The sequence below is a fragment of the Eumetopias jubatus genome, unplaced genomic scaffold (genome assembly GCF_037043125.1).
Source record: "Eumetopias jubatus isolate StellerSeaLion01/CBP00866 unplaced genomic scaffold, mEumJub1_p1.0 scaffold_9, whole genome shotgun sequence".
NCBI lineage: Eukaryota > Metazoa > Chordata > Mammalia > Carnivora > Otariidae > Eumetopias > Eumetopias jubatus.
The window spans coordinates 112,428,136-112,443,091 of NW_028274815.1; the positions used below are offsets into that span (position 1 = coordinate 112,428,136).

Genomic DNA, 14,956 nt, shown 5'->3' on the forward strand with positions numbered 1-14,956 from the left:
ATAAGCTTGAGTTGCTTCAGAGAGAGTACGTTGAGGTCCCAGGGAATGGACTCCTGGGTGACCCCTCTCATGGTGCCTGTGTCCATTCTTTTCCAGACCCAAGGCTATCTACTCCACTCCTGGTGGCTGTCACCCTGGGCCCAAAGCTACTGCTGCTCATCACTATCTCTGCCATCTATGCCCACAAGAAGCAAGGGCCTGACTGTAAGTTGTGGGTCAGGGAGGACAGGCCAAGGTCAGTCCCAGAGGGAGCAAGGTCAGGAAAAGTCAGCCCACAGGTCACACAAAGTCAGTGCCCAACTGGAGTAAAGAGCATGTGACACACCTCCTTTGATAACCTCCCTTATCCTCAGGAGTCTCAGGAATCCCACCTCCCTGAGGTATGTGGGGAGGGGGGCTTTAGCCTATAAGAGGTGGGTGGGGTCAAAGACTGTCAAAGACTGTGCACAGAGTCTAAGGGATTCTGGGAAGGAAGTGGGCAGAGGGGCTGAATGAGAGGCAGCTGAGTGCGAGGAACCCTTGGAGACCATCTCTAAATTATTTGAGTACTGGACTCCTTCAAGCACAAGGAGTCCACGTTTAGGAGCAGGTCATGAGTGCTCCACCTTCATGAGTGGGATTAGCCCTTACAGAAGAGCCCCCCCAGGGCTCCCCACTTTGACCACATGAGGACACAATGAGAAATCTGTAGAGGGCTCTCTCCCCAACAGGATGGCTCCATGATCTCAGACTCTAGCCTCCACAACTATGAGCAAGAACTTTCTTTTGTTTCTTGGCCACCCAGTCTGGGATATTTTGTTATAACTGCATGAATGACTAAGACTGATGATAACCGCACATATAAAATAAATATCTTTGAGCCCATATTGATATAAGCAAATAACTGAATAAATTAATAAACTGAGAAGAAAAAAATGTCCTGTACAGAAAAGTCCCAAATGATTTATGTAGATACTTCACCCTCAGAGGGGGAGCCTAACTGCCTACTCCTGGAGTGCAGTCACTTGTGGTAACTACCCTCCAAAGAAGACAGAATGGAAAGGAAGAAAAAGGAGTAACTACAGAGGGGACAACTGAAAAATACAGTTCAGCCAGGTGATCACGAGTTCACCAATAGTCACAAACCACGGCCACAGCGTGTATCCTGGATTAATGTGATGAAAACAGCACTTTTCCTCTGTGACCTTCCTCCCCAAGCCCATCACCCCAGTCTGCTTATGAGAAAAGCATCTAACAAATTGCAGTGAGGGACAATCCATGATATACTTGAGCAGCACTTCTCAAAACTGTCAGGCCATCACCAACAAGGAAAGTCCAAGAAGCTCTCACAGCTGAGAGGAGCCTAAAGAGACATGACAAAAAAATGTAATGTGGTATCCTCCATGGAATTCTGGAACAGAAAGGGACATGGGGTAAAAACTAAGGGTATTTCTTCTGGACTGAATATTTGTGTCTCTCCAACGTTCATGTGTTGAAATGTAATATCCAGTGTGATTGGAGTTGGAGGTGGAGTCTTAGACAGACAGGTAATGAGGTCATGAGGGTGGTGTCCTCATGAATGGGATCACTGCTCTCATGAAAAGGGGCCAGATAGCCAGCTCACCCTATCCACCACGTGAGAATGCAAGTAGTTGGCAGTCTGCAACTGCAAGGAGGGATGTCATCACAACCCAACTATCCTGGCACCCTGATCTCAGACTTCCAGCCTCCAGGACTATGAGAAATAAGTTCCTATTGTTTCAAGGCAACCAGTTTATGCTGTATTGTTATAGCCACCCAAGCTAAGACAAAATCAAAATAAACTACAGATTTTGGTTAATAATAATGTACCAATATTGGTTCCCTAATTATAATAGATGCAACAAATTACTGTAAAATGCTAAAAAGAGGGGAAACTGTATGCAGCTATAGATTGGAACTCTGTGTGATTGTGGCAATTTTTCTCTAAATGTAAAACTGCTCCAAAAAAGTAACTGTATTAAAAAAAATGTCAACATCTTGTCCTCAGATGTGTGTCTGCCTCTTGCATCCCCTTGGAGGGCAATTTAAGGAAATGTGTGGTGGGGGATGTCTGTGTTTCTATACCCAAGTTTTATCTTACTTGACAAGTCTAAGGTCCCTTCTCCTTCCTCAGTCCTCTGCTAGAGCTCACTCCAAAGCCAGAGATCCCAGAAGAACCTGCTTCTCAGTCACCCACAATATTCATACTAAATGTTTCCAATTAGTAAAGACCAGGTTAGACCAAGTGGGGTAAGGGAACTCTGGGCCCTTGGGTGAGGTGGGTTAGCTTTAAGACCTCCGTGGGGGATGCAGTTAATCCATGTCCTGAGCCCAAGGAATTGAGGTGGAAGGGGCTGTGCAGAGGGTGGTGGAGGCTGTGATGCACCAGGCCTGAGGAGATGCCCCTTAACTGTCAGCTCTCTTTGGGATAGTCTCAGCTAAGGAGAGCTACCTCATCAACATGGGGATGTACGGGTCCAGCCTCTCAACCCAGCTCAGGAGAACTCCAAAGGAACATCCTAGTATCAGAGCTCCACGGGAGATCAGCTGAGGTCTTCACTGGGCCTTCACTGCAGCTCAATTTCTAAACAATTCCTCTCCCTTCTCCTCCTAGCTACCATTGGATCCTAAAGTACTCCCTGAAAATGACCTGCTTGTTAATATTCATCTCAGTGATTGTTTCCCAGGGAACCTGATGTGGAAGAGAGAAGCTGTGGTGGGTACCAGAAAAGGTGGAGATCCATTTGTTTCTAGGGGCCATGCCAGTCATGGAATGATGGATTGTTTACACTACCACATACCATTTACTGTATATCATATGCCATATACCACATACCAAATACATGTCATATACAATATATTGTATACTATATACCACATACCATGTACCACATACCACATACATATGCCATGCACCATATACCATATACCAAACAGTCTTACTGTACAAGAGCAATGAGAATTCACAAAACGGTTTATGCAAGAGAGGGGTGTACTCAGATCTGTGTTGTAGAAGACCACCCTTGATGAAGGAGAAGGAAGAGCTTACAACAGGCAAAAGAGTTGAGATAGCCTACTAGGAAGTAATAGTTTTTATTCAGGCAAGAGATGATGATGGAGATAGAGACATAGATTCTAGAGGTTAGTTTAGGAGGTAAAACTAATAGAGGCTGGTGGGGGACAGACACGAGGGGACGAGTGAGGGTTTAGAATATGGGTCCTTCTTGGTTTGACCAAATGGGTAGAGGATGTGCAACATACTGAACAGGGTGTAAGGGAAGAAGAGAATGTCCAGACTGCAGACTATGAACTCAGTTTTGAATATTTGAGCTAAATAAATGAAAATTTCAAAGTAAAAGTTATACAGTTCAGCCACCAAGAAGTGGGTTCAAGATTTGAACCTAGATTGCATCTGTTTGCAAAGCCAGTGCTCTTGACAATCAAGGCACTAAAAATCCCAGGGTCTGAAGAGTTTAGACTGGAATGGAAGGTTTGAAGTCTGCTGGAGGTGCTTTGAAGGGGAGGATGCTGGAGGTTGGAGGAAAGATCCTGTCCAGCTCTCAGCAGGGGCCATGGATGGCTTCCCAGCATGGAATTCCTCATTCCAGAACAATGTGATAAGATGGTGACATCACGGGGGGGGGGGCAGTCTTGTCATCTCCTATAAGCAGTTTAGGCCTGTTCTGCATTCTCCTCTTGTTCTAACACCTCTCCTGGCCTTTACATCCGGTCGATATCTAAGAGGATGTGGAGCTAACAAGGAAGCAATAGCAAAATAGCCCTAACATTCAGTGCCTGAGTATGGACTGGTGGACATTAGAGGGTCACTAGCTGAGTGTGGGCTGAGTGTACTGGACATAACCTTGGTGGTTTGATAGAGCTCATTCCAGAGGTGAGAGGAGGAGGCCAACATGCTGGTTCCACTCTCATTCTGAGAGCATTCCTTCTGTCCCTCCGCTCCTTTCCTCCAGAGCTAGCCCAGACGCAGCACAGACAGCAGAGGCAACCCTCACCTTCCATGTGTGTTGCTTTCCCTCTTGCAGAGTGTTCCCCCAGGTCCACCTTCCTTTTAGCACCCTCCATCCTCTAAATCACAAATTATCACCATCTCCAAAACTCTAACCTCTTTTCCACACCATGTCTCTGGGCTTCTACCTCAGCAAGGGTGCAGGTTGGTGAGACCTCAGATGGGATGAGGCTCAGGAATGAGCATAAGCTTGTGGATGTCATGCCCTTAACTCTGGAAATCCCAAGCAATTGGAGCAGGAGCTTCTCAGTTTGTGGCCACCTTGCCTGTCCATTTGATAATCTCAAAGAAAAAGTGTCAAAACTCCCATGGTAATTCCTTCATCATAATCCCCTTCCTCTGACATCATGGAGGCAGGGAGTGTCTTCTCTCCTCAAAGCAGAGAGTACTGGGCCTCTCCAGGACAACACTCAGACAGAGAAGGCTCCAGGGGCCACCACAATGCCTGTCCCTGCCTCCCCTCTGTGCCCACCTCTGCCATCCCTGCTGCTGACTCTGCTGCTGGGATTTACAGGGGAGTGGGGCCTCAGGTGTATGTGGTGGGGATGCCCCTATGCCTGTTTACTGCATTCTTTTCCCCTGTTTACCTAGAATTTCTTGAGGGGAGAATTTCTCTGTCCTAGCCAGAATTTATAGAACTAGACTGGAAGGGCTCCCAGCTCACAAAAACTCCCAGTGGCTGTGTCTATTCCACACCCTTTTTTTCGGTAATGGGTATGCACAAATGGTCACAGAGCTGAGCACAGTACACACATCAGAACTCTCATCCCCCAGCCCCTAGGAACAAAGAATCTGTCTTTTCAATTTATTACCACCACACAGATGCTACCTCTCAATGGACAACAAATGTTGGAGAACATGAAATTATAAAGCAAGAAAAGAATCTACAATGCTTCCATCCAAAAATAATCACTGTTAAAAATCTGCAGAGGTTTCGTGCTCATGGAATATTGGCCGGAAATGGTGCCTAGAGGTCTCCCTGGGTCAGTGATAGAAGCTGAACCCTGCAGGCTCTCCAGAGATCTAAGCATTTCTGCCTATCCTTGCTGAAAAAGCTAAACAAGCATGTGGAGTCTTCTCCAAGGCCATTGGTCCAAATAACCAAAAGAGTCAACTCAATGTTGGAGAAGAACAAACTAGAAGATTGACACCATTGGACTATAAAACTTACTAGAAACTTATAGTAATTGAAACAGTGGCATTGGTGAGAGAATAGACACACAGATCAGTGCAATAGAATAGAAAGTCCAGAAATAGACCCACATAAATACAGCCAACTGATCTTTGAGAAGGACCAAGATAATCATTTCAACAAATGTTGCTGGAGCAATTGGATATCTGGACATCCACATGCAAAAAAAAAAAAAAAATTGCTTCTACATACAGACCTAACAGTCTTCAAAAAATAACTCATATATAAAACACAAAACTATAAAATTCCTAGAGGATATCATAGAAGAAAATCTAGATGACTTTTGATATGGATTACTTTTTTTTAGATTGATTTCATATTTTGAAGCAGTTTTAGGTTCACACCAGAATGGAGCAGAGGTGCAGAAATTTCCCATACTACTGCCTGTCTGCACACGGCACAGCTGCTGCCATTATCAATATCCTTCACCAGAGTGATACATTTATTACAAATTATGAACCTACATTGAAATGTCATTAACATCCAAAGTCCATAGTTCACATTGTGGTTCACTCAGTATTGCTATGGGTTTGCACAAATATATAGTGATATCCACTTTTATAGTATTATAGAGTAGTTTCATTGCCCTAAAAATCCTCTATGCTCTGTCTTTTTACCTCCTTCCACCCTAATCCCTGGCAATCACTTATATATTTATCTTCACCATAGTTTTGGCTTTTCCAGAATGTCATATAGTTGGAATCATGCAGTGTGCAGGTTTTTCCTTTCAATTAATACTAAGCGTTTAAGTTTCTTCCATATCCTTTTAGGACTTGCTAGCTTATTTCTTTTAGCACTGGGTAATACTCCACTCTCTAGGTGTACCACAATTTCTTTATTCATTCACCTACTGAAGGTCATCTTGGTTGCTTTCAAGCTTGGCAATTATAACTAAAGCTGCTATAAACTGTGAGGAGGAATCTGTTCCAGGCCTCTCTCCTAGCTTCTGGTAGCCTCAGACCATGCTCGGATTGTACATGGCATTCCCCATGTCTTCACATCATCTTCCCTCTGTGTATGACAGCTAAGCTAAGCTGTGCCTGAATTCCTGGTCCACAGGAACTATGAAATAATATGTTTTTTAAACCAGCAAATTTGTGGTAATCTGTTGTTCAGCAAGTTCCCCTGTTTATATAGCACCAACTTTGCGTCTCACCTGGATAGAGAACTGTCATAACTTCAAGGGAGCAGAGGAACCAACATCCAAGCAGAATAGTGATGGGACCTACACCTTGGAAAGCTTGCATTTGGTGAATGTGTTGGGGCAGGAGTCTGAGCGGGTCCTCACCTATAAGGTGCAGCATGAGGCACAACCTCCCATCCAGGCCAACTTCATGCTGTCTGCAGCAGCTCATGGCACACACAAGCCCATTGGAAGCTCAGGTAAGCTCACCTCTACTGCTCTGAGCTACTGGGTCACCCTTGTCTCCTGAGCAGCGTGAGTCAGAGTCCCATTTGCCGTCTCCTTTGGCCTATTGGTAGGTCCAGAGATGACTGTCCTTATGTTTGTGGCTTTCCTTCTGGGCTTCAAGGTGCTGGTGATGATTTTCATAGTCACCTACATCTGCAGGTGGCAGAACCTGTAACAGGTGAGTTGGGGGCAGGCCTTAGTACATAAGGAGAGAGGTCATGGTTACCATCATAGGCTGATCAGAGGAGTCCAAGGTGAGTCCACTATTTCACACAGCACATACCAGGGGGATCCAGCCTCAAGAAAAGTTTGAGAACAGTCTTGTTTTCTCTAAATGTCTGTTGGAGTTCTCAGAGGCTTCCAGCTCTCATGTATCCTGCAGTGCCCTGGGGTTTGGTTTTTCATTGAAGTCCCTTGGAATCCTGGGTGGGGGTCCAAGGTGTGAAGGTGGGATGGAGGTCAAAGCTTTGAGCTCCAAACTCCAAAGAGTGCCCCCATATACTGTGAAATATGTCAAATTGCACAGGACTTATTTTTGGAATAAATAAGAAAAATAATGCTAAACTTTACTAATGGAGACTACAAGGGACTGGAAGGTTTTAACTAGTGGCAAAGATGATTGTGGGTGTGGGGGAGTTCAGAGCTCAGACAGAGGGGCTGGGCTGTAGTGAGTAGGGGTCTTTTTTCTGATATGCACCATGATTCCAGGCATGCAGAGTGCCTGCCACATAGTAGATGCTCAATAAGTATTTGGGGAATACAAGAATGAATGAATGAATGAATGAATGAATGAATGAATGAATGACTTTTTCCCCAACTGCTCCTGCATGCTCTGCAATACACTGCCTCCCACTGTGTCCAAGAAACTCACATGGGGGGAGAAGCTGTTGCCCCCCATTCCTACGCTGTACATGCTCCCTTTCTCACACCCCCTGATGTACCTTCTCTCTGAGCTTCAGAGCAGAGTCAAGGATGGACTTTGGTCTGAGGGACCCGGGGATGTCTGGACCCTGAGGCACTGAGCTTCAAACTGGCCCTGCCTCTGCCCAAAAGAGAATCAAGTGGGTCAAGGAAACAAGGTTTACAGGGTGCCTGGTTGGCTCAGTCGGTTAAACATCTGCCTTCAGCTCTCGTCATGATCCCAGGGTCCCGGGATCAAGCCCCACATTGGGCTCTTTGCTCAGCAGAGACCATGCTTCTCCCTCTCCCTCTGCTGCTCCCCCAGCTTGTGTGCTCTCTCTCTCTGTCTGTCAAATAAATAAATAAAATCTTTAAAAGAAAAAAAAAAGAAAACAAGTTTTCCATTCTCCTCCTGATCAGGAACGACCCTTAATTTTCAGAGCACATTTTACTTTTTTTTTTAATTTTTTTATTGTTATGTTAATCACCAAGAGCACATTTTACTTTTACATTTTATTTTTTGAAAGTTAATTCCAGTATAGTTAAGATACAGTGTTATATTAGTCTCAGGTGTAGAATATAGTGCTTCAACAATTCTATACATTACTCAGTGCTCATCCTGACAGGTGTATTCTTAATCCCCTTCACCAATCACCAACCCCGCACTCACCTTCTGGTGACCATCAGTTTGTTCTCTATAGTTAAGTCTGTTTTTGGTTTGACTCCTTTTTTTCCCTTTATTTATTTTGTTTCTTCAATTCCGCATATAAGTGAAATCAAATGGTATTCGTCTTTCTCTGAGTGACTTATTTTGCTTAGCTTTATACTCTCTAGCTCCATCCATGTTGTTGCAAATGGCAAGATTTCATTCTTTTTTATGGCTGAATATATTCCATTATATATATACCACATCTTCTTTATCCATCCATCTACTGATGGACACTTGGGCTGCCTCCATAATTTGGAGGAGCACATTTTACTTTTATACAGAGCTTCCCCAAGTATGATTTTATTTTAACACCTATATATTTTGAAATCACTACATGAAATAAGCATTTTTTGGTTCTGAAATATATAAAAAATCCTTGGTCCTACCACCCTATCTTTGCAAAATATTAACATTTTGCCATTATGGTCTTCTCTTTCTTTTAAAAACACTGTCCTCAATTTGGAGTTTATCATTCTCAAATTTGATTTTATAATTTTATAACATTATAAATCCTTAACTAATTTATATCTTGTATAAATGCTGTTATACTGTATACAACATTCTGGAATTTTATATTTATGCTCAACACAGTGCCTGGTAATTGTTCATGCTGATATACATTGTTCAATTTTATCAATTTCCCACGGCTCTATAGCTCTCTATTATAAGCATATCCTACAAGTTAAGGATTTTTCTCAGGATGGTATGAAAGCTCTATCTGCTGTTTGGGTAATGCAACTTTGCAATGAGCATTTTTCTCTTTGTTTCCTTGGGCTCACGTGGTAGAGTCCCTCTAGCTCCTCTTTGCTGTGGTCCACAGAGCAGGGGTGTTAGTATTGTTTGGGAGCTTTTGTAATACAAAAAAAGGGGGGCTTTTAATTTTTTAATTATGTTATGTTAGTCAAAATATAGTACGTCATTAGTCTTTTTTATAATTTTATTAGGTTAGTCACCATACGCTACATCATTAGTTTTTGATGTAGTGATCCACGATTCATTGTTTTCGTATAACACCCAGTGCTCCATGCAGTACGTGCCCTTCTTAATACCCATCACCGGGTTAACCCATCCCCCCACCCCCTCCCCTCCAAAACCCTCGGTTTGTTTCTCAGAGTCCATAGTCTCTCATGGTTCGTCTCCCCCTCCGATTCCCCCCCTTCATTTTTTTCCTTCTTTCTCCTAATGTCCTCCCTGCTATTCCTTATGTTCCACAAATAAATGAAACCATATAATTGACTTTTTCTGCTTGACTTATTTCACTTAGCATAATCTCCTCCAAGTCCCATCCATGTTGATGCAAAAGTTGGGTATTCATCCTTTCTGATGGCTGAGTAATATTCCATTGTATATATGGACCATATCTTTTAATTTTTGATGAAGTTTTGCTCTTTCCATATACCTTTGACCTAGCTTTATTTTTCTGAGCTGTATGTGTGTGGTGTGTGTGTGTTTGTGTGTGCACGTGTTATAAATGGGAGGGATCTTATATTTTTTCTCCCATTGGGATAAATTATCCAGTACCCACTGATTGGCACAGCCGCCTTTGCCATATAGCAAACCACTCCATTAATGTGTGGGTCTTACTGCATTCTTTTTATGGGGTCTTATTGTCATTTATCTACTTGTCTATCTCTGTCCAAACTACCATACCCTATAAGTCATGGGGATGAAAGTACAGCACAGGGGAATACAGTCAACAGTATTGGACTAACATTGTATGGTGACAGCTGGTGACTACACTTACTGTGGTGTGAGCACTGCATAATGCTTAGAATTCTTAAATTACTGTTGTGGACCTAAAACTAATATAGCACTGTATGTCAACTTTAATAATAAAATTTTTTAAAAATTTTTTAAAAATAAAATTTGCCCTGGCATAAAAAAAAAAAAATAGACCCATACATAATATGTATTTGGCCAAGTGATTTTTTTAAAAAGTTGCCAGAGTAATTCAATGTGGAAAGGATCATCTTATTAACAAATGGTGTTGAAACAATTAGATACTCATATGTAAAAGAAGAAGAAGAAGCAGAAGAAGAACAAAAACAACAAGAAGAATCTTGACTGTTTCCTTGTAACATACGCAAAGTTTAATATTGTCTTAAAATAGTTACCTTATAGTAATATTATTGTACATTTTACACCAAAATACTAAAAAAAATTAATATGATCAGATGGATCACAGACCTAAACTTAAGACCTTAAACAGTAAAGCTTCTAGAAAAAGCCATAGGAAAAAAACAAAATGAAATCTTTATAGTGTTTGGTTCATAGAGACTTTTATTTTTTATTTTTTAATTGTAATTTTTATTTTTTATTAATGTATACTGTATTATTAGTTTCAGAGGTAGGATTTAGTGATTCAGCAGTTGCATACAACACCCAGTGCTCATTACATGAAGTGCCTTTCTTAATGCCCATCACCCAGTTACCCCATCCCCCCACCCACCTCCCCTCCACCAACCCTGTTTGTTTTCTATAGTTAAGAGTCTCTTATGGTTTGTCCCCCTCTCTGTTTTCAACTTATTTTATTTTATCTTCCCTTCCCCATGTTCATCTGTTTTGCTTCTTAAATTCCACATATGAGAATCACCCTTTTTATGTGCATAAAAGATTTTACCAGAACTCCATCAAAGAACATATATGAGCATCAATGAGAGTTTTGCTGATGCAAAACGTATTTGTTTTTATAAACAGCTTTGTCTTAATTAGAACAGCCTTATATTAAGTTTCGATACCTCTTTTGGGCTAAACTTCCCACCTCGGACCTGTTGCTTAGAACTGTTATGGCTCTATTTGGCCCAGATGCATTTTAGAATCACTTTGTCAATTTTCATTAAAAACCCTTTTACAATTATGATTTGACTGCATTGATTGTATATTCACGTGAGCAAATTGACATCTTCCAATACTGAGTTTTGTCACTCATGGACATGAAGTGTTTTAGGTTTTCTTTGATGACTTTCGGTTCACCAGTTCACAGGGCTTTTTGGTCCCATGATGGTCTTATGCATCCCTACTTAGAGCTCTCTTTAATACTTTCTAGTTTATGAAATCTTTAAATACTATTATTACTGTTTGCAGTGGGTTTGGGACTGCTGAATGTGAATGTAATTGAGTTTTGAACATGGATCTTATATCCAGCAAGCTTATCACACTCAGACTAGTGCTCATAGTATAGACATTCTCTTCTGTGTAACTCTTACATCAATCGACTCACCTAGATTAGTGTTTACCTTCATTAAAGTTACATATGCATGCGCTTCAAGAGGCAAATAGTTCTATACCTTCTTCATATGAAAACTGGAGCCTCCCGACCTCCCTCTATTTTCCACCTCCCAGAGGCAACCATTTTCCACTCCTCTAATTGATTATTTTTAACTGATTCTTCTAGATTCTATAGCCAGATCTCATAGAGCATGCTTACATTGTCTCAGCTTGACTTCTCACCCATAGGCATTATTCACTAACCTCCCACTCTGGATGATGGAGATTCAATGCTTTGTTACTATAGACCTCACACCACATGTACGTATTTCTACCCCACCACCTCAATATTTTATTTTGGATTACATCATCGTCAGTATCCACATTATAATGGCAATGACATTGTGTTTTATAGCTTAATCCTTTTTTTCTTTCAAGATTATATTTGAAGTTAGTTCACATATAGTGTAGTATGAGTTTCAGCGGTAGAATTTAGTGATTCACCGGTAACATATAACACCCAGTGCTTATTACATCAAGTGTCTCAACCTTGTAGCATTCCCAGCTTTTGTTTGTGTTGATCCGCTCATGTGTATTTTGTGCAGCCACCACCATATTCAGGGTACACAACAGTTTCATGGTCTCAGAGCTTACCCTTGTGCTAGCCTCTCTTAGTGACAGCCAGCCCCACCACCCAAACCTCTGGCACATGCCAGTCTGTTCTCTATAACTTTGAGAATGTTGTGGAAGTGGAATCACACAGTGTGGACATTTTGAGATTGATTTTGTTCACTCCACATGATGCCTTTGGAAACTTACAAGTTGTGCACATGCAGATAGTTATTCCTTTTTATCGCTGAGTAATAGTTCCTGGTAGGAATGCACCAGTTTGTTCAACCATTCACTTATCACTGGCCATTTTGCATGTTTCCAGTTTTTTTCCATTACAAAGAAAGCTGCTCTAAAATTTCATGCAGAGATTGTGTGAAGCCATGATCTTCATTTTGCTCAGTTAAATGCCTGGGAGTGTGATCTCTGGGACACAAAACCCACTTCCTCTCCTGGAAGAATGGAGGAAATGATGCTTTTTGTTGGAGGCAAGCACACAAAACTTCTCTCTTTTTTTTAAGATTTTATTTCTTTTTTAAGTAATCTCTGCACCGAACTTGGGGCCCAAACTCACAAGAGCAAGATCAAGAGTTGCTCACTCCACCAACTGAACCAACCATACATCCTAAGCACATACAATTTCTGAGGTCCACACTTCACTGTGCCTGTGGGCTAAGTTTACCATTCCATCAATAAAGGGTTGGAATAGAGAGTCATTTCTGGAACAGACCTCATTCAACCCCAAAATTTTTTAGGCCCTGACGAACCCATTTTCATCCAGCTCAGCAGCTCCTGGTGAAGGCTGGTGCAGAATGAGGCCACAAGCCAGCCACCCCCAAGTGTCCTGGGCTCAGGAGATGGAGCACAGACCCAATTGCAGCTGTTTCTTGGCTTGGGCCTCCCAAGTGGAGAATCACCATGAAGACCTCAAGATGGGGGGAGGGGCCCAGTGCAGAAAGCAGAGGCCCCAGGCAGGCAAAAAGCATCAGTTCTGCTGGGCCTGTCCATACTCTCTGAAATGTAAGAAGAATTACTTCCAAATTTTTTCTTGTGATTGAGTTCCAGCAACAAAGCATTGTGGTCTGAAAATATACAGGGAATCATCTCAATCTCTTGGTATCGGTTAAGACCTGATTTGTGACCCAGTCTGTGGTTTATTCTGGAGAAAGTTCCATGTGTGCTTTAGAAAAATGAGTATTCTGTTGTTTTAGGGTGGAATGTTCGGTATATATCTATGAGGTCCTTCTGGTCCAGTGTGTCATTCAAAGCTCTTGTTTCTTTGTTGATTTTCTGCTGAGATGATCTGTCTATTGCTGAGAGTGGAGTGTGGAGGTCTCCTACTATTAATGTATTATTATCAATATGTCTCTTTATTTTGGTTAACAGTTGGCATATATAATAGGCTGCTGCCATATTGGGGCATAATATTTACAATTATTAGACCCTCTTGGATCTATCCTTGTGGGATAGACCCTTTAAGAATGATACAGTGCCCTTCTGTATCTCTAACTACAGTCTTTAGCTTAAAATCTAATGGATGAAAGACCTCAATGTGAGACAGGAATCCATCAAAATCCTAGAGGAGAACATAGGCAGTAACCTCTTCGACATCGGCCACAGCAACTTCTTTCAAGACACGTCTCCAAAGGCAAGGGAAACAAAAGCGAAAATGAACTTGTGGGACTTCATTGAGATAAAAAGTTTCTGCACAGCAAAGGAAACAGTCAACAAAACAAAGAGGCAACCTACGGAATGGGAGAAGATATTTGCAAATGACACTACAGATAAAGGGCTGGTATCCAAGATCTAGAAAGAACATCTCAAACTCAACACCCAAAAAACAAATAATCAAGTCCAAAAATGGGCAGAAGACATGAACAGACACTTCTCCAAAGAAGACAAGAAATGGCTAACAGGCACATGAAAAAATGTTCATCATCATTAGCCATCAGGGAAATTCAAATCAAAACCACATTGAGATACGACCTTATACCGGTCACAATGGCCAAAATTGACAAGGCAAGAAACAACAAATGTTGGAGAGGTTGTGGAGAAAGGGGAACCCTCTTACACTGTTGGTGGGAAATCAAATTGGCACAGCCAATCTGAAAAACAGTGTGGAGGTTCCTCAAAAATTTAAAAATAGAGCTACCCTATGACGCAGCAATTGCACTACTGGACATTAACCCCAAAGATACAGATGTAGTGAAAAGAAGGGCCACATGCACCCCAATGTTCATAGCAGCAATGTCCACAATAGCCAAACTGTGGAAAGAGCCGAGATGCCCTTCAACAGATGAATGGATAAAGAAGATGTTGTCCATATATACAATGGAATATTACTCAACCATCAGAAAGGATGAATGCCCAACTTTTGCATCAACATGGATAGAACTGGAGGAGATTATGCTAAGTGAAATAAGTCAAGCAGAGAAAGTCCATTATCATGATTTCACTTACATGTGGAACACAAGGAGTAGCGTGGACGACATTAGGAGAAGGAAGGGAAAAAGGAAGGGGGGAATCAGAGGGGGAGATGAACCATGAGAGACTATGGACTCCGGGAAACAAACCAAGGGTTTTGGAGGGGAGCGGGGTGTGGGGGATGGGTGAGCCCAGTGATGGGTATTAGGGAGGGCATGTATTGCATGGAGCGCTGGGTGTTATACGCAAACAATGAATCATGGATCATTACATCAAAAACTAATGATGTAATGTATGGTGACTAACATAACATAATAATAAAAATAAATTAATTTTAAAAAATAGTAAGAGGCCCTTCTCACCATGTGAGGCCTTCCCTGCCTGACTTCTGTTTCACAATCCAGAAACAGATTGCTGCCCCACAGCCATGTCACTGCATCATAGACGCTTCCTCTTATATCACGGGAGGGGCGGGTT

The 14,956-nt window shown here is 42.0% G+C and overlaps 1 pseudogene across 1 annotated transcript in view; it reads left to right on the forward strand.

Moving 5' to 3' along the window:
- Positions 1-6,805, forward strand: part of LOC114220730 (signal-regulatory protein beta-1-like) — a 96,463-nt pseudogene extending 89,658 nt beyond the window's left edge. The window contains exons 8-10 of the transcript XR_015768990.1: positions 97-204; positions 6,357-6,602; positions 6,702-6,805. The product of XR_015768990.1 is annotated as a signal-regulatory protein beta-1-like (transcript). The remainder of the gene's footprint in view (positions 1-96; positions 205-6,356; positions 6,603-6,701) is intronic.
- The last annotated feature ends 8,151 nt before the right edge of the window (positions 6,806-14,956 follow it).